At 38.0% G+C, this 24,317-nt stretch overlaps 1 pseudogene across 1 annotated transcript; it reads left to right on the forward strand.

The window, feature by feature from the left end:
- Positions 1–15,541: 15,541 nt before the first annotated feature.
- On the forward strand, positions 15,542–17,169 carry LOC103273048 (annotated as a pseudogene). The gene has a single exon (XR_002482682.1). The product of XR_002482682.1 is annotated as a 14-3-3 protein zeta/delta pseudogene (transcript).
- Positions 17,170–24,317: the final 7,148 nt, after the last annotated feature.

The raw sequence follows: 24,317 nt of genomic DNA on the forward strand, positions 1-24,317 counted from the left end.
TTTTTTTTTTTTTTTTTTTTGAGTTGGAGTCTTACTTGGTTGCCCAGACTGGAGTCTGGAGTCCGCTCCTGGCCACCGCCGCCTCGATCTGCTGGGCTCCTGCGATCCTTCCGCCTCAGCCTTCTGAGTAGCCGGAATTACAGGCACGCGCTACCACACCCGGCTGATTTTTTGATTTATTGTAGAGATGAGGTCTCGCTGCCCAGGCGGGTCTTGAACCCGCAGGCCCAGGCAATCCACTCACCTCAGCCTCCCAAAGGCGTGGATTTCAGGCTGAGCCACCGAGCCCGGCTGAGTTGCTACTTCTATCCCTTTGTTTATGCTCTTCCAAGCTTCAGGATTATCTTGTCCCTTTTTTCCACACTTCAATATTCTTTCCATATTTTTCTGCCCTGAGAGATGTTTTCTCCTTGGAACTCCTGAAGCAGCCTGACTTGGGCTCTTCTCTCAAGTTACTTAGGTGTCTTGTCAAGGATATGGTGACTGTATACAAGTTATAAAATTCCCTGACACCCTAAAAGCTCTGTGATGTCCCATAAGGGCAGGACCCATGACATTCTACATAACTTACACACATGAACAACTAAAAACAGTTTGAAAAAGTATTGAATTTAAAACTTAATTGTGTGGAACAAACAATGCTTTCTATGGACATCCATAATGCAGAATGTGAACTGAGTGTGGTCCTCAGGGCAGCCTGTGTGAGGAAGACACACAGTAGCCCTGGACTTCCCTCTACCAGGCATGCTGTAGACACACCCTCTCTCTTGAGAAGTGGCTTAGCAAATGGTTATCATTTATTAAGCACTTGCCTTCTCAGACACTTAATAGAAATTTGATTGTCCCAATAAGGCTATGAAGCAGAACGAAATCATCTTGCAAATAAAGAAATGAAGGCATAGAGAAGTGGGCTAATAAATCAACACTGTAGAATCGGTAATGTCTGTCAATCTGAAAATCTAGTATGAAGGTTACAATCCAGTTTGAGGATTTGAAGTAAGAAAATACACCCCCTATTTCTTATGGACATTAGAGTATCCACCTTAAAGAACCATCATATTCTTGGCATAAGTCTCTGATATAAATCTCCCTACATCAGGCCCAGGCATGCTAACCACATGCAAATCTGTGTCCCTGAGATAACTTCCCATAGTATGCGAATATCTTTGACTCTGACAAGCTTGGCGTTTGCTCTGTTTTATTGCTGAGTCTTGCTTCTTGTGAATCTTCTCTCACTACATTTATTATTTGGCTTGATGGAAAGAACATTTTTCTAGAAGTGAAGTAGCAAAACCAGAACACTCTGCTTAAATTGCAGTTAAACTCATCCAATGTTATAAATCATGTGGTCTAAAATTCTTGCAGATGAGGCAAATGAGATCCAGAGAGCTTAAGGAAATTACTCAGTGTCACAGTGCAACTATCCAGGCCCTGGAGGTTGAATTCTACTTCAGCTCATCAGGCTGATGTTTATCAAGAATGCATGGAATGAAGAGACTCATAATCTGGTGACCAGGTAGAGGATGTGTGAATGGGCTCTTGCAGTCTCAAAGGGACGAGGAAATTGATACTGATTAGCAAAGAGGCAGTGAAAAAAAGTAATGTAAAGGTGGGGAATGGGGAGAGACACCTGAGACGTGGGTACCATGTAACTGTTGAGTGACATTGTCACAAAACTATCCCAGAGAAAAATAGACAGCTGTAAAACTAGTTTTGGGTCTCCTCCCCATTATGTGGCATTCTCATTTCCTTCCACATGATCTCAAGGCATGGTAGGAGGTAGGGGTTTCTATCACATAATCCCTTATATTATAATGCTTCTACTGTATACAAGTTAAATAATCATTTTTATGTGTTGGGCGGACTGACATAAATTGAACAATTTCTGAAAGAAACAGCTCATCTGCCTAACAATTTTTCCTAATTCTAAGCAGAAAGCCTGGGGATTTGAGGGGAATTTTTGGAATTTTGTTCAGGTACTTTTAAAGCTTCTCATAGAAGGAAACAGCATCAAGATCTGAATGCAGGAAAGTCAAGAGATCAGGCCAATTCTCATTTCCTCACCACACTATATTCCCAGGTCTAGCCTGAAACCTTCATGTCAACTACAAGTTATGCATAGTGTTTGTGTATTTAAAGGAGCTTTATAATAGATAGCCATAGCTTCTTTAGACATGTATATGAGTTTTCTTAGTGAAAACCTTATACTGCAGATTATATTCAATCTTTGTCTTGAAAACTTTTAGGATAAGGCTGAGTTTGAACATGGCAGTTGCCAACAGTAAATCATAAGATGGAGAAAGGGAATATTCGCTCATTATTTAATTCTGTTCCACATGGTTTAGGGTAGCCTCAGTTTTTCGTGCCACAGAGTTGATGGACAAATATCTTTTCCTGGACAGATTTACTTGTCTTTTTCCAAACTACAAAAGTAATGCATGCTGCTTGTTGCAACAAACTAAAACAACAACTCACAGGAAATCAAAATAAAAGCCAACTATTTATTCATTCTCTCTCCCCAACTGACCTCTCCCCCAACATAATCGGTATAAAAACTTTAGCATATATCCTTCCATATTTCTGTATACTCACAAAAATGCATGCAGTCAGAGACACATAGAATACACATATACCACACACACATTCAAATAATAAGGATTTCTTTTCAATTCATATACAGTACTCAGCAAATTGTTTTTTCTCAACACGATATTATAACATTCCTTAATGTCTGCATAATATTCTATAGATGGATGCACTAAGATGTATTCCATTTTCTGTGTACTGACAGTTGATATGCCAGTTTTTTTTTCTATTTTGTCAGCACTATGAATAATGCTTCAGTAAACACCCTTATTCACATCATCTTATAAACTGATGTATTATTTCAGTAGGATAGATTGCCCAAAGGTACTTTTCTGTGTCAGAATGCAAGTGTATTTTTACTTTAATAGGTTCTGTCAAGTTGTTTCCCAAAACCATTGAAGCAATTTATACTCAGATCAGCAATATAAACAGAATGTCCCTTTCTCCTTTCCTAACAGAACGGGATATTATCACTCTTCTAATTCATTGTTGTAAAGATTTTTAAAGGAATTATTATTTTTTTAATAGAAATAATTGATTTTATTCACTCACAGAAAAAGACTTACAATGGGCACTTTTCTGAGCCCTTGTCTCCAAGTTGGTTGGAGTCAATCTTTTCAAGAGACAAGTTGTTGTAACAGAATGGGCTTAAACATCTAGATACCAAGTCCTCACCTTCCTGTCTAGCAACTTAACTTTAGAACAAACAGAATCCTCATCTGTTTTCTCCCTACTGACCTTGACCAGATTTTGCCTTGACATTATGAATAGGCCCTGTGCTCACCACACTGACTCATTTTGTGCTGTAATAAATGACCATAAACTGAGTCGTCAACAACAGTCATTTACTTCTCACATTTCTGGAGACTGGAAATTCAAAATCAGCGTGTTTGAGTTGTGCTAAAATCCTTCTTCCAAGTTGTAGATGGCTGACATCTCCATGTTTCTTCAGATGGTGAAAAGATTTGAGCTAGTTCTTTGACTTTTTTTTTTTTGAGTTGGAGGTTGGAGTCTCACTCTGTCGCCCAGACTGGAGTGCAGTGGCCACTCTCGACCTGCTGGGCTCTGGCGATCCTTCCGCCTCAGCCTTCCAAGTAGCCGGAATTACAGGCATGCGCTACCATACTCAGCTGATTTTTTGATTTGTTGTAGAGATGAGGTCTCGCTGCCCAGGCGGGCCTCGAACCCGTGGGCTCAGGCAATCCACTCACCTCAGCCTTCCAAAGGCGCGGGATTACAAGCTGAGCCACCGAGCCCGGCAGACCACGTCTTATAAGGGCATTAATCTCATCTATGAAAGCTCCACTCTCATGACTTAATTACCTCCCAAGGGCCCACTTCCTAATACCATTTGTAGATTTGATTTCAGTGTAATAATTTTGAAGGTACACAAACTTGAGAGCATAACTGTCAAGGTATCTTATTTATCTTTGTAGCCCCAGTGGTTTGCCCAATGTGTGGGACAAAGTAAGTGTTCAATACATATTAAATTGGTTAGGACACAAAATAAGTTATATCTCAGCAATGACTTCCTTACAGATAATAAATCTAATAACATGCATGTAAGAATATTCACAAGACATATTAAAGATGGAATAATTGAAAGTCAGATTATATCATCTCCCTCCAATAATTATCTAGTAAACAAGTAGGTACTCAGTCAAAAATTCAACAAGCAGACAGGGAAAAGGATTCAATGTTATGCACAATGTAAAAACTACATGTGATGTCAAAAGAAACACAAGAATATAATGCAGCCGGGCTCGGTGGTTCAGCCTGTAATCCCGCGCCTTTGGAAGGCCGAGGTGAGTGGATTGCCTGAGCCCGTGGGTTCGAGACCCACCTGGGCAGCGAGACCTCATCTCTACAATAAATCAAAAAATCAGCTGGGCGTGGTAGCGCATGTCTGTAATTCCGGCTACTCGGAAAGCTGAGGCAGAAGGATCGCTGGAGCGCAGCAGGTTGAGGCTGTGGTGGCCGGGAGCGGCCACTGCACTCCAGTCAGGGTGACAGGGTGAGACTCCAAACCCCCCCCAAAAAAAAAAAAAAGAATATAATGCAGCTCAGTGTGACCTCACATTTTATCCCATTCTTACTCCCAGAGTCAATAATGAGGAAAAGTGAATCAACAAAATCCTAAAATTTCTCCCTAATAACCTATAATTTTTTCCTTTATTTCTTTTTCAATTTTATTTTTTATTTTAAAGATTTGTGGTACAATTCAGGATTAGGTATGTAAGTGGTCATCATACAGGTGAAGTCTGGGTTTCCCATTGATTCTCACTTTGCCTGGTTTAGGATCAGGTATCCTTATTGATGTGATGTACTCCCCCTTTTCTGACAGTGGCCACTACTGTCAATCCCTTTCTTAAAGTATAATGATAAATATTCAGGATCCATTATGAGTGAGAACATGTGATAATCAGTTCTTTGTTTCTGTGATAGATCTCTGAGTATGGTAGACTCTAAATCCATCCAAGTTGCTGTGAAGTTCATAGCTTTTGCCCTTCTTTATGACTGCATAATCTTCCATTGTGTATATGTACCACAATTTTTTTTTTTTTTTTTTTTTTTTAGCTGGAGTCTCACTGTTGCCCAGACTGTAGTGCAGTGGCTGCTCCCAGCCACCACAGCCTCGACCTGCTGGGCTCCGGCGATCCTTCCACCTCAGCCTTCCAAGTAGCTGGAACTACAGGTGCGCACTACCACACCTGGCTAATTTTTTTGATTTATTATAGAGATGAGGTCTCGCCAAGTTGGCCAGGCAGGTCTCTAACCTGCTGGCTCAGGCAATCCACTCACCTCAGCTTCCCCAAGGCGCGGGATTACAGGCTGAGCCACTGAGCCTGGTTTGTACCACATTTTTTTAATCCAGTCCACTTTCAATTGGTAGCATGGTTGGTTCCATGTTGTTACTATTGTGAATAGTGCTGCAATAAACTTGTTGTGCAGGTATCCTTTTTGCAGAATGATTTGAGTTTCTCCAGGTATATTCCCAGAAGGTGGATTGTTGGGACTCCACCTATCATCATACACAAAAATCAACTCTATATGGATCAAAGACCTAAATGTAAAACCTCAAACTAAAAGAATTTTAGAATATCCTTAGAGAAATTGGTATAGGCAACTAATTCCTGATCAAAACCTCAAAAGCCCATGCCATAAGAGATAAGATAGACAAGTGGGACCCCATCAAACTGAAAAGCTTCTGCAAAACAAAAGAAACCATCAAGAGAGTGGGGAAGCCGGGCTCGGTGGCTCAGCCTGTAATCCCATGACTTTGGGAGGCTGAGGTGAGTGGATTGCCTGAGTCCGCGGGTTTGAGACCCGCTTGGCCAACTTGGCGAGACCTCATCTCTACAATAAATCAAAAAATTAGCCGGGCATGGTAGCGCACGCCTGTAGTTCCAGCTGATTGGAAGGCTGAAGTGGAAGGATCGCTGGAGCCCAGCAGGTCGAGGCTGCAGTGGCCGGGAGCGGCCGCTGCACTCCAGTCTGGGCGAGAGAGTGAGACTCCAACTCAAAAAAAAAAAAGAGTGGGGAAATAGCCTATGGAGTGGGAAGAAATATTTACTAACTGTATAGCTGACAAAAGCCTAACATAGGTTCTATAAGGAACTCAAACATACTGAAAGAAAAAAAAAAGCAACATTCCTATTAAAAAGTGGACAAAATATATGAATAGACACTTCTCAAAAGAAGACATACAGATACATGAAAAAATGCTCAGCCTCACTAATCATCAAATAAATGCAAATCAAAACCACACTGAGATACCATCTAACTCCAGTCAGGGTGGCCATCATTAGTAGCTCAGAAAACAACAGTTGCTGCAGAGGATGCGGAGAAATGGGCATGTTTCTACACCATTGATGGGAGTGTAAATAAATACAATATAAAAAACTTGCAGTTTTCAAGATTGAAATTTTTGTTGACGACCTATACTACTACAAGAAAAGAGAAAGACCTCCAGGATATGCCACTTTACAGAACCCTTTTTTATTTTTATTTTTTATTTTTATTTTTGAGTTGGAGTCTCACTCTGTCGCCCACGCTGGAGAGCAGTGGCCACTCCCGGCCACCCAGCCTTGACCTGCTGGGCTCCGGCGATTCTTCCGCCTCAGCCTTCCGAGTAGCTGGAACTACAGGCGTGTGCTACCACACCCAGCTAATTTTTGATTTATTGTAGAGATGAGGTCTCGCCAAGTTGGCCAGGCAGGTCTCGAACCCACGGGCTTAGGCAATCCACTCACCTCGGCCTCCCAAAGTGCTGAAACAACAGGCTGAGCCACCGAGCCTGGCCAGAACCCTTTTTTTAAATTGTGGTTAAAAAAAAAAAAAAGCACTCGACATTAAATTTGCCATTGTAGTTATTTTTCTTATATATTTGGGTAGTGTTAAGTATATCCATATGTCATGCAATAGATCTCTAGAATTTTTTCATCTTGCAAAACTGAAATTCTATACTCATAAAACACTCATTCCCCACTACCCCAGTCCTAGACGATCTCCTTTCTACTCTGTTTCTCTGATTTTGAAGACTTTAGATATTTCATATGAGTAGAATCATACATAATTTGGTCTTTTGGTGATTGACTTATTTTGCTTTAAATAATGTTTATAAGGTTCATCTATGTAGTATTATAGCATGTGACAATATGTTCTCCTTTTATAAAACTGTGTGATATTTCATTGTATGTGCATACTACATTTTATTTATCCATTTATCTGTTGACAGACATTTGGGTTGCTTCCACTTCTTACCTATTGTGAATAATACTGCAATGAACATGGGAGTGTAAATATCTCTTCAAGACTCTATTTTGCAATCTTTTAGATACATTCTCTGAAGTGGGGATTGTTTTCTATAATGACTGCATCATTATACTTCCCCAGTAACAGTGCACATGAATTCCAACTTCTTCACATACCCAAAAACACAGTTACTTTTTATGCTTTTGATGGTGGCCATTCCAATGAATATGACGTGATATCTCCTTGTGGTTTGGATTTGCATTTTTCTTTCTTTCTTTCTTTCTTTCTTTCTTTCTTTCTTTCTTTCTTTCCTTCCTTCCTTCCTTCCTTCCTTCCTTCCTTCCTTCTTTCTTTCTTTCTTTCTTTCTTTCTTTTTTATTAATCAATATTATTGATTTTGGTATTGGGGATACAGTTAAGCAGTTAAGGGTTAGGTATACAAATATATTTCATTCAGGCACCCTTGTTGATAAGGGGTGTCTCCCCATCCCCAGACAGATATTTACTACTGTTAATCCCACCTCCCTTCCCCTCCCTCCCCCACCATAGTTTCCCACCACTGTCAATCCCTTTCTTATAGTATTACGATAGATGTTCAAGGTCCACTATATGAGTGAGAACATGTGATACTCAGATCTTTGTTTCTGTGAGGGGTCACTCAGTATTATAGACTCTAGTTCCATCCAGGTTGCTGCAAAATTCATGATTTTGTTCTTTTTTATGACTGCATAGTATTCCATCATGTATATGTACCACATTTTCTTTAATCCAGTCCTCTTTTGATGGACAGCATGGTTGCTTCCAGGTTCTTGCTATTGTGAACAATGCTGCGATAAACATACGTGTGAAGGTATCTTTTTCATAGAGTAATTTGAGTTCTTCAGGGTATATTCCCAGTAGGGGGATTGCGGGGTCATATGGGCGATAGATATTTAGAGCTTTTAGGAATCGCCACACTGTTTTCTTCATATTATTAGTGATGTTGAACATACTTTCATATGCTTGTTGGTCATTGCATATAATTTTTAAGAGAAATACGTATTTGTAGTCTGTTGTTCATTTTTAAGTCAAGTTATTTGTATTTCTATTGTTGAGTTGCAGAAGTACCTTGTATGCTGGGGTACCAAAAAGTGTATACACATTTTAAATATGATGTTCGCTCAAAAGATGGCGTTAATCAGATGAATGCTAGAGTCAACATGCGACAGGCAGGACAAAGAAAATGACAGAGGCACAATTCAGCAGACATTACTACCGTAATTCAATTCAATTCAACTTTGCTTTTTTTGTTGTTGTTTTTTTTTTTTTGAGTTGGAGTCTCACTCTGTCGCCCAGACTAGAGTGCAGTGGCCGCTCCCGGCCACCGCAGTCTCGACCTGCTGGTCTCCGGCGATTCTTCCGCCTCAGCCTTCCAAGTAGCCGGAACTACAGGCATGCGCTACCACGTCCAACTGATTTTTTGATTTATTGTAGAGATGAGGTCTTGCTGCCCAGGCGGGTCTCTAACCCGCGGGCTCAGGCAATCCACTCACCACAGCCTCCCAAAGGCGTGGGATTACAGGCTGAGCCACCGAGCCCGGCTCAATTCAACTTTGAAAAGTAATACATACATAACATTATTTTAAATGTGTATACATTTTTTTGGCACCCTAGTATATTTCAGATAGTATCCCCTTATCAGATTTAAGGGCTGTAAATATTTCCTTCCTTTCCATAGATTGCCTTTTCATCCTCTTGATTATTTTCTTATTGTGTAGACATTTGTAAATTTGATATAGTCCCATTTGCTATTTTTGCCTTCATTAACTGTGCTATTTATCTCATAGGTAAGAAAATGTTGCAAAATCTGATGTCCTGAAGTTTTTATCTATAGTTTCTTCTAAGATTTTTATAGTTTTAGATGTTATGTTTAGGTCTGTAAACTTATTTACCCATTTATAGTTTGTATTGTATATGGAATATATAAAACTTTATTTTTTGCCTGTGAATATCCAGTTTTCCCAATGCTATTTATTGAAGACAGAGTTCTTTCTCTCGTTGTGTAGTTTTGGCACCCTGGCTGAAAGTCATTTGGCAACATAGGCAAGGGTTTATTTCTGTGTTCTCTATTATGTCTCACTAATATACACATTCGTCTTTCTGCCAGTATCATGCCATTTTGATTGTTTTGTAGTATGTTTTGAAATAAGATGTAAGGCCTTCAAATTTGTTCTACTTTTTCAAAATTTTTAAGGCTATTTGAGATCTTTTGAGATAACACAAATTTAAGAATTTTTTTTTAATTCCTGAAAAAATTGTCTTTGAGATTTTGATAAGGATTGCATTGAATATATAGATCAATTTGGGTAGTATGGACATTTTAACAATATTGAATCGTTCAGGCCATGGGCATGAGTTGTCTTTTCATTCATTTGTATCTTTTCTTTTTCTTTGCAATACTTCTTAGCACTTTTCTTAGCAAAGCGTACATATCCTCCATATCCTTGGTTAAATTTATTCCTAAGTAGTTTATCTTTTTTGATGCTTCAATAAATAGGATTGTTTTCTTAAATTTTTAGATGTCATTTTTATTTTTAAAAAAGCAAATGATTTTTGTATGTTACTTTTATATTTTATAATTTTTCAGAAATAATTCATTAAGTTTACTTTTAATGTGCTTTTAAAGAATGTATATATATATATTATCACATAATCTGTCAACAGAGATCATTTTACTTCCTTTTCAATTTGGGTGTGTTTTATTTCTTTTTCTTGTCTAATTGCTCTGTATCGGATTTACAGAACTTTTAGTAGCAATAACAAGAGTGGGTATGCTTGCTGTGTTCCTGATTTTAAAGGAAAAGCTTTTAATTTTAATTTCACTATTGTATGTGATGTTAGCTATGGGCTATATGGATGACTTTTATTATGTTGAAATATATGTTGATTATATTTCTAATTTGTTGAGTGTTTTTATAATTAAAGAGTATTGAAATTTTGTCAAATGCATTTTCTTCATTAATGGAGATGATCATGTGGTTGCCGCTTTTAGTTCTATTGCAGTGTTTTACACTGATTGATTTTTGTATGTTGAAACTTTCTTGCATTCCAGATACACATTACTCTTGGTAATAATGTATAATCCTTTAAACGTGCATTTAACTTTGATTTGCTAGTATTTTGTTGAGGATTTTTGACTCGATATTCATCAAGGATATTAGTCTTCAGTTTTTTTTTTATCTTATTGTATTATTATTTTTTTAGTTTTGGTAACAGAGTAATGCTGGCCTAAGTCAGAGGGCAAGAGAAAGAGAGAGAGTGAATCAGTCCAAATTCACCTTAAAAGAGTCCTTCTCCACATCAAATCCTTTATGCTACAGAAAAGAATGTGGAAAGCCTTAGTCAGCCTTTGAACTCTACTGGCTGGAAGGGCAAGAAGATCTAGTACAAATTAAGGTTAAAATTTTCAAGGTGTATTCATGTACTTCTTATCTGAGCTCAAAGAAGTTCTAGGCAAAGTGACTCATATTAATTATGAAAAAAATAAAAATTAAAGGTAACATGGTGGTTGAGAAAACTTAATATGGTCAAAACAAATTATAAAAGGGAGAAAAAAGAAGAAGAAAAGGAGGAGGAGGAAGAGGAGGAGGAGGAACAAGAACAAAAAGAAGAAAGCCTAAAAAATAAAAAAAATTTAAAAAAAAAGAATTGATCCTGAAAGAAATTGTAATCCAAAGCAGATATTTCAGAAATTACAACATAGGAGTATTTAACAAGACATTAAAAAATCAATGAAATCAAAGTCTTATTCTAGTTAAAATGGTTTTCATCCAAAAGACAAACAATAGTGAACGCTGATAAGGATGTAAAGAAAGGAGAATCCACATATATTGTTTCTGGGAATGTAAATTAGTACAGCCACCATGGAGAGCAATATGGAAGGTCCTCGGAAAATTAAAAATAGAATTACCAGCAATCCCACTGCTGGGTATACATCTAAAAGAGAAAAAAAAAATCAGTGTCTCAAAGCAATATCTGCATCTCTAGAGATCTAGAAGAGTAGAATTGGAATGTTCTTACAACAAAGAAAGAATAAATACTTGAGGTAGCGAATACCCCAGTTATGCTAATTTGACCATTACACATTGTATGCCAACATCAAAATATCACATGCACCCCTTAAACTTGTATAACTGTTATGTATACATAATAATTGAAATTTTAAAATGAAAAAATAAAATGAAGTAACAAAAAAAGTATAATCCAACAGTTTTAAAACCATGCAACTATGCAGGGCGGGGGAGGGAGATGGAATTAACCACAGTCAATATCTGTCTGGGGAAGGGGAGACAACCCTTATCAACAAGGGTGCCTGAATGATGCATATTTGTATACCTAACCCTTAACTGTACCCCACAATTTTAAAATAAAAAATATTGATTTTAAAACAACAACAACCCCCCCCCAAAATCATGCATCAAAGAAACCACATAGGCTGGGTGTGGTGGCTCACCTCTGTAATCCCAGCACTTTGAGAAGCTGAGTCCAGGAGTTTGAAGCTGGGGTGAGTCATGATTGTGCCACTGCACTGCAGCCTGGGTGACAGTGAGACCCCAACAAAAAGAAAAAGAAAAAAAACTCTCATAGATTAGTAATTAAGTTTATGTATTTATGTCAAATTACAAGCTAAAACATAATAATAAAAGCAATTATAGTGTCAAGAAGGTAAACTGAGAATCTAAAATGACACATATTTTATAAATGAATCAGCAAATTATATCTATAATAAAGCATATATTGTTTTTCTACAATATATCCAAGAATGGCCTTCAATTTGGGTTTCTAAATTTTTAGTGTAAGTAAATTAGAAACATCAAAGAAAATAGTAGACATTACTAAAATTCCTATTTATTGCATTGATAAAAGGCATGAGATAATCAGTAAATGCATAGGGTCAGATTACTTTTTTTAAAAGTTAGAGAGAATCATAGCCAAGAAATGAAAAAAAGTCAAAGTAACATGAGAAAAATTATGTAACTAATTAAAAAAGGAAAAGTTCTCAGAGAATTTATTTTAAAAATTTTTGAAAAAAGAAATAATGGGGGCTATAGATTTATAAAGCATATTCTGTAACAATGAGTGCTGACATCCAGTTATATTATAAGTATACTATTGAGCTTTAAGAATTAAAAAATAGCCAGACTTGGTGGCTCAGCCTGTAATCTCGCGCCTTTGGGAGGCTGAGGTGAGTGAATTGCCTGAGCCCGCGGGTTCGAGACCCTCCTGGGCAGCGAGACCTCATCTCTACAATAAATAAAAAAAAAAAATCAACTGGATGTGGTGGCGCATGCCTGTAATTCCGGTTACTCGGAAGGCTGAGGCGGAAGGATCACCAGAGCCCAGCAGGTTGAGGCTGCAGTGGCTGGGAGCGGCCACTGCACTCCAGTCTGGGCGACAGAGTGAGACTCCAACTCAAAAAAAAAAAAAAAGAATTAAAAAATAATTTTCTTCATGCACCCATGCAGATAAAACCAGTCACCAAATAAATAAATAAATACATAAATAAAGAAACAAAAATAAAGACAGAAAAATGAAAAAAATAGAAAAAAACCCATGATAGCAGCAATATCAGATTTCTCCATAGTAACATTCAGTGACTGGCCATTTTCTGTGTTGGCATGTGCTAAATTTTTTTCTAAGTTTTCATTTAGAAAGAATTTTCAATTTACAGAAAAGTTGTGAAAATAATACTAAGAAGGTCCTATGACCTTTATTCATATTCAACATTTGATATAATTATACCACATTTGTTTTGTTATTTATTTATTTTTTTGAGTTGGAGTCTCACTCTGTCGCCCAGACTAGAGTGCGGTGGCCGGGAGCAGCCTGGTGGGCTCTGGCGATCCTTCCACCTCAGCCTTCCAAGTAGCCGGAATTACAGGCATGTGCTACCATGCCCAGTTGATTTTTTGATTTATTGTAGAGATGAGGTATTGCTGCCCAGGCGGGTCTCAAACCCGCGGGCTCAGGCAATCCACTCACCTCAGCCTCCCAAAGGCACGGGAATATAGGCTGAGCCACCGAGCCCGGTTTACTTTGTTATTTTTTAATGAATAATTTGACAGTAACTTGCAGAAAGTACACCCCTTTACTCCTACTTTAGTGAATATATATTTCCTAATTACTACTATGTTCATTTGCATAAGTATAGTACAGTTATCAAAATCAGAGAATTTAGCATTGACAGAATAGTACTTCATCTATAGACAGTGTTCAAATTTACCTACTGTCTCAATAATGCCGTTTATAATTGTTTTTAGTCAAAATTCAAAATCAAAATTACACATTGTGTTTAGTTTTCATGTCTCCTAAATCTCCTTTAATGTGATTTATTCCAAGAGTTTCTTTGTCTTTCTTTATATTATCATTAATAAAGAGTACATGCGAATTAGAATGTCCTTCAATTTGGGTTTCTATGATGTGCCCTCATGGTTAGATTCAAGTTATCTACTTTGAAAAAAATTCCAACATGGAAAGTGCTGTGTCATTCTCATTGTATCACCTCAGGAAGCACAATCACATGCTTGGTTGAGTTAAGGATGTTAATTTTTACCACTTGTTTAGAATGGTGTTTGCCAGGTTTTTTCCCACTACAATGTAACTGATTTTTTTCTTTTGTAATAAATAAGCAATTTGTGAAGAAATGCTTTGAGGATACAATAGTTGCCTTATCATACTTAAACTAGTTTTAATATCTATAATTATTTGCTTAAATTGATAATTACTAAGGTGATTGAAATATTACTATTTCCTGACTCTATTAATCTTTCCATATTCATGAGTTGGAATTCTAATACAAGAAATAGCTTTTCCGCCGGGCTCGGTGGCTCCGCCTGTAATCCCAGTGATTTGGGAGGCCGAGGTGAGTGGACTGCCCGAGTCCATGGATTCGAGACCCACCAGGGCAACTTGGCGAGACCTCGTCTCAACAATAAATAAAAAATCAGCCGGGCGTGGTAGCGCGCGCCTGTAGTTCCAGCTACTTGGAAGGCTGAGGAGAAGGATCGCTAGAGCCCAGCAGGTAGAGGCCACGATGTCTGGGAGTGGCCACTGCACTCCAGTCTGGGCGACAGAGTGAAACTCCAACTCAAAAAAAAAAAAAGAAAAGAAATAATTTTTCCTCCCTCTCTCCTTCCTCTCTTTTCTTCTTGCCTTTCCCCTTATCATTACTATGAATTTTTATTTGATTCATTGAGTTATAATAAAATATGAATTTTTTTTGGTGCTATGTCCTTCGACTTGGCCGATAAGAGCATCTTCAAGTTAGCTCTAATGTTGTCTTAATATAATCCCATTCTTTTATGAATGCTTTCCTAACTTCTGGCACAACAAATTGATCAAAGCACATATTGCATTCTCTCTGCCCAGATCTTGAAAAAGTGATTTCTTAAGTTGGAAATGGTAGTTAAAAGCAATAATTTGGATGCTAAATGTATAAACTAATTTTAAAACATTTTACCATCCTGTGCATTTGGAAGATTTCTATAGGACAGATGCATGGTAAGATTAATGGACATCACTATCTTGTGTTCATTTGTTGTAACATGGCCTCTAGGACTGAGTAAAGGTTGTGTGGAGCATCATGCAACTTAAGAATTTCAAATGGCGGTGCTGGTGGCAGAGAATGAAAGCAAATCTACACCTGAGTAACCGTGGACACATATTTTTACTCTCCTCCAGAATGGAAGGTTCTTATGCAGTTGATCTGCCACAAAATGGCTCATCAAGCATTAGGCTCGGCTCTTGACAGTTTGGACATTCAATAGAGACAGCAACTGGACTAGCATTTGTGAGAGGGAGCCCATCCAATATTTTCATTACACCTTAGACTAGAAAGTAGAATGAGAGTGAGATAAAGAGAACTACCCCTGCATCCTTTTTGTCTTTTATGATGGTAAAAGTCTCTGTACTTCCTTGCTGGGTACAATATCAATTCTGGCTTTCTGTGGTGGCTAGGGTAAGCAATTTCTAGGACTTCCACTTGATCTTTCTTGTTCCATTGGTAAAGAAATCTATGTATAGGCTTCTGCTAGTTTCTCAATGTTCCCTTGCCAATTATGCCCTCAGAGTTGAGAAAAATAACAACAGGATAGGTCCACAGACGTCAGGAATTCGCATTAGTCTCAGCTACCGATCCATTGTTAACAAACATCAGAGAGTCTCAGCCTCGCCCTCCGCTGCCGCCCAGCGTGTGCTGAGCCCGGGTCATCCGCCACCACCCACTCCGGACACAGAACACCAGTCATGGATAAAAATGAGCTGGTTCAGAAGGACACGCTGGCCGAGCAGGCTGAGCGATACGATGGCATGGCAGCCTGCATGAAGTCCGTAACTGAGCAAGGAGCTGAATTATCCAATGAAGAGAGGAATCAGCTCTTGGTTGCCTATAAAAAGGTGGTAGGAGCCCGTAGATCATCTTGGAGGGTCGTCTCAAGTATTGAGCAAAAGACGGAGGGTGCTGAGAAAAAACAACAGATGGCTCGAGAATACAGAGAGAAAATTGAGACGGAGCTGAGAAATATCTGCAATATGTGCTGTCTCTTTTGGAAAAGTTCTTGATCCCTAATGCTTCTCAAGCAGAGAGCAAAGTCTTCTACTTGAAAATGAAAGGAGACTACTACCGTTACTTAGCCAAGGTTGCTGCTGGTGACGACAAGAAAGGGATTGTGGATCAGTCACAACAAGCATACCGAGAGGCTTTTGAAATCAGCAAAAAGGAAATGCAACCAACATACCCTATCAGATAGGGTCTGGCCCTTAACTTCTCTGTGTTCTATTACAAGATTCTGAACTCCCCAGAGAAAGCCTGCTCTCTTGCAAAGACAGTTTTCGATGAAGCCATTACTGAACTTGATACATTAAGTGAAGAGTCATCCAAAGACAGCACACTAATAATGCAATTACTGAGGGACAACTTGACATTGTGGACATCGGATACCCAAGGAGATGAAGCTGAAGTGGGAGAAGGAGGGGAGAATTAACCGGCCTTCCAACTTTTCTCTGCCTCATTCTAAAATTTACACAGTCGACCATTTATCATCCATGCTGTCCCACAAATAGTTCTTGTTTACAATTTATGACAGGTTTATGTTGCTTCTATTTGAATTTCTATATTTCCCATGTGGTTTTTGTGTTTAATATTAGGGGAGTAGAGCCAGTTAATATTTAGCGAGTTTCTGTAATTTCATCTTGAGGTGGCCAATATAGGGATGTGGAATTTTTAAACAGGTTATAAATGTTTGGCATAGTACTTTTGGAACATTGTGGCTTCACAAGGGCCAGTGTTAAAACTGCTTCCATGTCTTAGCAAAGAAAACTGCCTACATATTGGTTTTTCCTGGTGGGGAATAAAAGGGATAATTGGTTCCGGTCACAGGTGTAGGAATTGTGGGTACTTGAAGGTTTGGAGCACTTACAAGGCTGTGGTGGAAACAGATGTCTAGTGGATACCACATATTGAACCACGTGTGTCTGTGGCATACTCAGTTTCTGTGTGCACATCTTTGACTACAGCTGCAGGAGTGGTCCGTTAGACAAAAGTTGTGGCCCAGTTTACTCTGGATAAATGCAGAAACGGTTCACATTCCATTATTTGTAAAGTTACCTGCTGTTTGCTTTCATTATTTCTGCTACACTCATTTTATTTGTATTTAAATGTTTGGCAACCTAAGAACAAATGTAAAAGTAAAGATGCAGTAAAAATGAACTGCTTGATATCCATTACTTCATGTGTATCAAGCATAGCAGTAAAACAAAAAAATCCATGTATTTAACTTTTTTTTTTTTTTTTTTTTGAGTTGGAGTTTCACTCTGCTGCCCAGACTGGAGTGCAGTGGCCGCTCCCGGCCACCGCAGCCTCGATCTACTGGGCTCTGGTGATCCTTCCGCCTCAGCCTTCCAAGTAGCTGGAACTACAGGTGCGCGCTACAACGCCCGGCCCATTTTGATTTATTGTAGAGATAACTTTTTTTAGGTTTTTTGCTTTTGTGATTTTTTTTTTTTTGATACTTGCCTAACATGCATGTACTGTAAAAATAGTTAACAGGGAAATAACTTGAGATGATGGCTAGCTTTGTTTAATGTCTTATGAAATTTTCATGAACAATCCAAGCATAATTGTTAAGAACACGTGTATTTTCATGTAAATGGAATAAAAGTTTTATGAATGGACTTTTCAGCTACTTTCTCTACAGTTTTTCATGTAAATTAGTCCTTTGGTTCTGAAACTTTTCGAAAGGAAATTGTACATTTTTGGAAATTTATTCCTTATTCCCTCTTGGCAGCTAATAGGCTTTTACCAGGTTTAAACACAAAGTTTATCATAGCAACAAAAATACTACTAATATAACTACAGTTTCCAACCATGCCCCATGTTCCCCTCTCCTCTCCACTCTGAAAAAAGCAAGTTCTTCTTTTTCCTGGGGAGGGGGAGGTTGATCGGAAAGAGTAATAGGTTCCATGTAAAGTTTTGGTACATGGCGTTTTCTTTCTTTTCTTTTTTTTTTTTTTTTTTTGAGTCGGAGTCTCACTCTGTCACCCAGACTGGAGTGCAGTGGCCGCTCCCAGCCACCGCAGCCTCGACCTGCTGGGCTCCGGCGATCCTTCCGCCTCAGCCTCCCAAGTAGCTGGAACTACAGACGCGCGCTACCACGTCCGGGTAATTTTTTGATTTATTGTAGAGATGAGGGCTTGCCAATTTGCCCAGGCGGGTCTCGAACCCGCGGGCTCAGGCAATCCACTCACCTCAGTCTCCCAAAGTGCTGGGATTACAGGCTGAGCCACCGAGCCCGGCTACGGCGTTTTCTACCTTAGAAAGCCACAATGTTCTTGGCCCGTCAAGCACTGGGTAGCATTAACTCTAAGTTTTGTGCTTCCAAATCACTTTTGGTTTCTAAGAATTTCTTGCTACTCTTATAGTCTGCCTTCGATTTTGATCCTTATTCTGTTTGTCGGGTACACAAGATGTCCTTCTTCTTTCAGCCTTGTCTTGCCACTGACTGTTCCTACTCGGTGGCCGTGTGCTTGGGGAAAGGCTGCATGATCTTCCTGGCTCCGCTCCTTGTCTAGGATCCCTCCTCCTTGGCTTGCATCCCACAGACGGTTCCTCATCCTCTTTCCTGCAGCGAATCTGAGGAGATTGTGTTTATCTCCCTTGAAACCCTACCTGCCCTGAATGGTCTGTCATTGTCCGCCTTTAAAATCCTTCCTCTCTTCTCTTCCTCTCTTCTCTAAATAATGACGGGGCTAAGTTATACCCAAAGCTCACTCTACAGAATACTTCCTCAGTACTTTGCAGAAAACACCAAACAAAACGCCATTGTAAAAGTTGTATTTTTCCCTTTAGAATGTAAGCTCCTCCAGAGCAGGGCCGCCGTCTTCTGTGTGTTCTCTTGTGCCTGGACACTGTAAAATGCTCAATAAATCCTGATGCCGGAAGGCAGCGAAGCTTGGTGACGAGGATGAGAAGCTGAAATCCCAAACACTGTTTTGTTGCTTGTTAAGATCTCAGATTAAATTGGGAAATATTGGCCCTTTTGTATAATTGTCCCAAATATTGCATTCAAATAAAAGTGCAATGGAGAAAAACAAACAAACAAAAAACAAAGATCATAAACTTCTATAATGGCATGAAAAGTTCTGTGATCTCAGTGTCAGTTAAGACACTGTATACAATCGTCATTTAAATAGTAAATCTTCACCCTTTCTTCTTGGAGCAGTCAAGCTATTAAGCATTCACAATTACTTTTGTAGCAGATAAAGAGGAGATTTCTGTGTATATTTGTGGAATCATTGAAGGGTGGTTGACCCCACATCCAACGACCTAACATCCTCAAAATCCACTGCCACATGCATTGCCTCCAGTTTCCATTGATGAAACTAGCCAGCTTCTGCAACTCTTTTTAGCATATAATTTATTTGCCTCCAGACCAATAACTGCAATTAGTCCTCAGCACAGTTCAAACAAGGAAGTTCAAATGCTGCTCTGGGAGATAAGAAGAGTGATGATGCTGTAATAGAATCAAGTGTCCTCAGGTAAAGGTATTTGCTACAAGTGAAATCATGCTTTCATCTTCGAGCAAGGAGAGACTACTCTTCTCTAACAATATAGGGAAGGTGTGTCTTTTGTATCCTAAGAAGTATTTGCTGTTTAAAAAATTTCAGGCACATCCAGTTACCTCATCCCAGGTTTTAGGTTCTCATGATTTTCCTGTCAGTGATTTGTCTGTGTTATACATTCTGTCACCTTCGCAGCCCAACCTTTACAATGTGATTCTGAATTTAATTTTCAAAGTCTCTTAGACTACAAGAGGTGAAAATTTTCCAAACTATAGAGGCCCCATGTCTTTTGTGCAGTATCTTAATTTATGGTTTTGGTGCCCTAAGCCTATTAGTTATGAACTATCTCCCAAGTCATTAATGAGACTGGACCACAGCGCAGTCCTTATATAAACACTGTTTTCCCCAATACTATACATCACAATTCCCCACATTACATTACCTCATTTTCCACCTATCCTTTATTCCAATTAACTACAGGTGATTCCATGAACAAAAGACTGTGAACACTGTTCCACGTACCATCAGCATTGAGATTCTCATTCACAGTAATAAGTTCAAAAGTATCAAAACACTATTTTGAAGGTGTATTTTCCTAATAATCTAAAGATTTTAAAGTCTGGTGCCAATATTTCAGAATAAATTCAGTTCATTAGTTAGAATAATTAAATGAATTTTAGAATAAAGAAGCCTGAGGTGGGCCAATGTACTCTTGCTGTTTGAAGAAGTACAATTACAGAGAGCTAGAATCAGAAATACAAATGAAAGAGACAAGGTAGGGGGAGGCAATGAACAGTTGATTAATCAGGTGAGCCACTGCTAAGTATGAATGCTTGCCTGATTCATAGGAAGATGGCCCTAAAAAGCATGTAAACTATATCTCAAGATCACACTATTTGGGAATTGTAGCGAACACAGGAACAATTTAACTCTAATTTTCTATGAGCTAAATACACAGTGAATTTATAAAATTCATCTGAGCTAATGCAAAATAACAACAGAGGATAAGTGAGGGTAAAATAATTTAAGTGGTGCATAAAAGTTATTTGATTCTCTAATCTTCCTTAGGCGTTAGGCAAATTTATAGAAACTGGTTTCTAAGGGATGAATAAATGTCTGAATTTCAATTCTTCCTTAACTTTTTCTCTTTTTGTTAGAATTAAGGATTATTAAATATAATACTTCTAAAATTAAAAACGTGTGGTTTAAATCTATGCTTAGAAATTTCTTTCTCTTCCTCCCCATTCTTCTATTTATATATCTGTGTAGAGAAACATCTGAAATAATATTCACCATATAAAACACTACTATTTTTGAAAAATGTAGGTGATTTATTACTTTATACTTTTCTGAATTGCCTTGGTTTTTTATGGTATTTATGTATCATTTAATAAATATAATAAAGTCATCATTCAAAGAATAATATTGGCATCCTAGTTTTTGATGTCACTATAGGTAAGATTTTGATAAATTCTTATATAACAAGTAAAGTCACCTAAAGTCACCCAGATCAGGAGAAATTCACCTCATATATACAATAATAGGTAGTGTTGCATGCAATTCTACAAAAATTGCCTTGCATTCCTATAATTGAGAACAGGTTTACATTAAATCTATTGTAATATTGGAAAATGGGAAATGTCTATAAAATTTGTCATATAAATACTCTTACAGATGAGCAAACTAAGTATGAACACAGTTCTGTAGCTTCTAGTTCTAATGTTGCAAAGCTAATTTGTGACATTAGTAGAACAGGAATCCATTTACTCTATTTCTGTATTAACCCCAACGGAAGGCAGAATTTTATTATTTCACCTAAATCATGATGAAGTATCCAAAACACTCAATATCATGTAGGACAAAAGGACATTATACAATAATAAAATAATCAATTAATCAGGAAAATATAACTATAAATGCATATGTGCGTGTTTATACATATGAGGGGAGACCCATAAAAAATCAGAATTTATTTATAAACGATTGTATATTTATTCTTACATGTTTAAACTTCAGCCACCTTCAAAGTACTCTTTGATGCATTACACCTATTGAGGTGCTTTTTCTACTGCTCAAACCAGTTTTTGAACTTGTCAATTTTGATGCATTTTAGGGTTTCTGTCATTACTTGTTTCACCTTGTTCACACTGTCAAAACATTTTCCTTTGAGGACTTTTTTCATCTGGAGAAACAACCTAAAAAAGTCACTAGGTGAGATCTGGAGAATAGGGAGGGTGTGACACAGGCAGGGGTCATGCTGTTTTTGATTTTTAAAAAAATACTGACCATTCAGTACAGTGTAGGCGGGTAGTTGTCATGGTGGAAGAACCAGTCACCTGTTTGCCACAATTGGGATGTCTCTTCCACAAACCGTGATGTAACCTTCTCAAAACTTCTAGACAAAAACTTGGTTGACCATTTGATCCAAAGGAACAAATTCCCAATGTACTACAAAGGGCCTGCCCTCTAAAAAGTAACTCAAGGGATTTTAGTGGAAGTCTCAAATATATATGTCTCACTATCAGAACACCTAAATATATAAAACAATTATTCACAGAACTGAAGGGAGAAATAGACAGCAACACATTAATAGCAGAAGATTTCAATAACACACTTTGAACAATGCATAGAACACCCAGACAGAAAATCAATAAAGAAAAAGTGGACTTGAAAAACACTATGGACAAACGGACCTAAAAGACATATACAGAACATTTCTTCCAACAGTAGCAGAATATAGATTCTTCTCAAATGCACACAGAACAATCTTCAGGATAGATCATGTGTTAGGCCACAAGACAAGTCTTACTTAGTTTAAGGAAATTGAAATCATACCAATTACCTTTTCCAAGCACAATGAAAGGAAAAAAGTATAAAATTCACAAATATGTGGGAATTAAACAATATATTCTTAGACAATGGGCGAGTCAAAGGCAAAATTAAAAGGGCCATCAGAAACGTTTTGAAACAAATGAAAATGAAAGTACAACTTATCAAAATTTACATGATATAGCACAAGCAGTACCAGGAGGAAGTTTACAATGATAAATGCCTATGTTTAAAAAAAAAGTAAGGTCTCATATAAGCAGTATAACTTTACCCTTCAAGGAACCAACACAAGAAGACATTAAATCCAAAGATCACTTTTATAATTCCCACAAAGGTCAATTGGCTGGTGCTCCTCACCTCATGGATGGCTCATTTCTTCATCTGTTGCCTGACTTCCTGGTGGCCTCCGTCTCGCTCTCTAATGCAGGACTGTCACTTCTTCCCACAAGCACAGTGATCACGTATCACTCACCCATGCTCTTGACTTTCTATCTTCATCAATGTTTATGTCCCATTCCTCGATCTCCTCAGGTCCATGTTTTATGTATCAAATGGTAACAATATTGTCATAGAATTATGGTGTTACTTTGTGGCTGAGTGATGAGGAAACTTCTAGCCAATGCACTATGAAGGTGACCTTGCTCTTGTTTAAGATCAGACACTTCTTCCCTCAAGGCAGCATCCTCCACACTGGGATTGACAGGACCTTTCTGGAGGACAGAATTATGTAGAAAGAGGCTGGAAGAGTGAGAAATTAAAATAAAAGTTGGGGTGGGAAAAGGAGGAAAAGGTTTAGAGGAATCCTGAAGAGAACTCAGGTATTCTTTTCGTGTATTATACTATACTTTTTCTTATTGGTAGTAAGCAAACCCAGAATTTGACAATTATAGTTACCCATTTGAATTAAACTTTTTTTTGTTTAGATTTACCTTTAGTCTATTTTTTCTAATTTTTAACTAGTATGCATACATAACAATTGTATATATTTATGGGGCAAATGAAATATTTTTATACAGACACACAATATGTTATGATCAAATCAAAGTTATTAGGGTGCCTATCATCTAAACCATGTATCATCTCCTTGTGTTAGAAACATTCTAATTCCACTCTTTTAGTTATTTTGAAATGTGCAGTAAATTATTATCATATGGTAACTCCACTGTACTACTGAACACTAGATCTTATTCCCATTATCAAACTGTATTTTGTACCCATTAACCATTTCCTCTTTATGTCTTCCTTCCCCTCTATGCTTCTCAACTTTTGTTAACCATAATTCTACTCTCTGTCCCCATTAGTTCAAGTTTTTTGTGTTTTTTAAAAAATCTCTTACATGTGAGTGAGAATGTACAATATTTGTCTTTCTGTGCCTGGCTTATTCTTATTGCACTTAACATAGTGTCCTCCAGTTCCAGTCATGCTGCAAATGACAAGATTTCACTCTTTTAATGGCAGAATTTTAAAAGTAATATTCCATTGTGTACATGTACCTTATTTTGTTTACCCATTCATCTGTTGATGGGTGTGTATGTTGATTTTATATTTTGGCAATTGTGACTAGTGCTATAATAAATATAAGGGTGCAGATATCTCTTCCATATACCGATTTTTTTTTATAGTTAAGGCCCATGCTGGAGTGCAGTGACACAGTCATGGCTCACTGCAACCTTGAACTCCAAGTAGTTAGAACTACAGCTGTGCACGCAACCACCCCCAGCTGATTTTCTGATTTTTTGTAGAGACATGGTCTCACTATGTTGCCCAGGCTGGTCTTGAACTGTTGGGCTCAGGCTAATCTCCTGTCTCAGTCTCCCAAAATGCTGGGAGTGCAGGTGTGAGCCCCTGCACCCTGCCCTTATTTCCTTTCTTTTAGATACATGCTCAGCAATGGGATTCCTGGATCATATAGTAGTTCTATTTTTAGTTTTGTGAGGAACCTCCACACTATTCTCCATAGTGGCTAAATAATTGCTAAATATTTGTTTTAAATTATTTTATTTATTTTTTTATTTTTTGAGTTGGAGTCTCACTCTATTGCCTAGACTGGA

This window comes from Carlito syrichta, unplaced genomic scaffold (assembly GCF_000164805.1).
Source record: "Carlito syrichta isolate Samal-C Ts95f unplaced genomic scaffold, Tarsius_syrichta-2.0.1 Scaffold313466, whole genome shotgun sequence".
Taxonomy (NCBI): domain Eukaryota; kingdom Metazoa; phylum Chordata; class Mammalia; order Primates; family Tarsiidae; genus Carlito; species Carlito syrichta.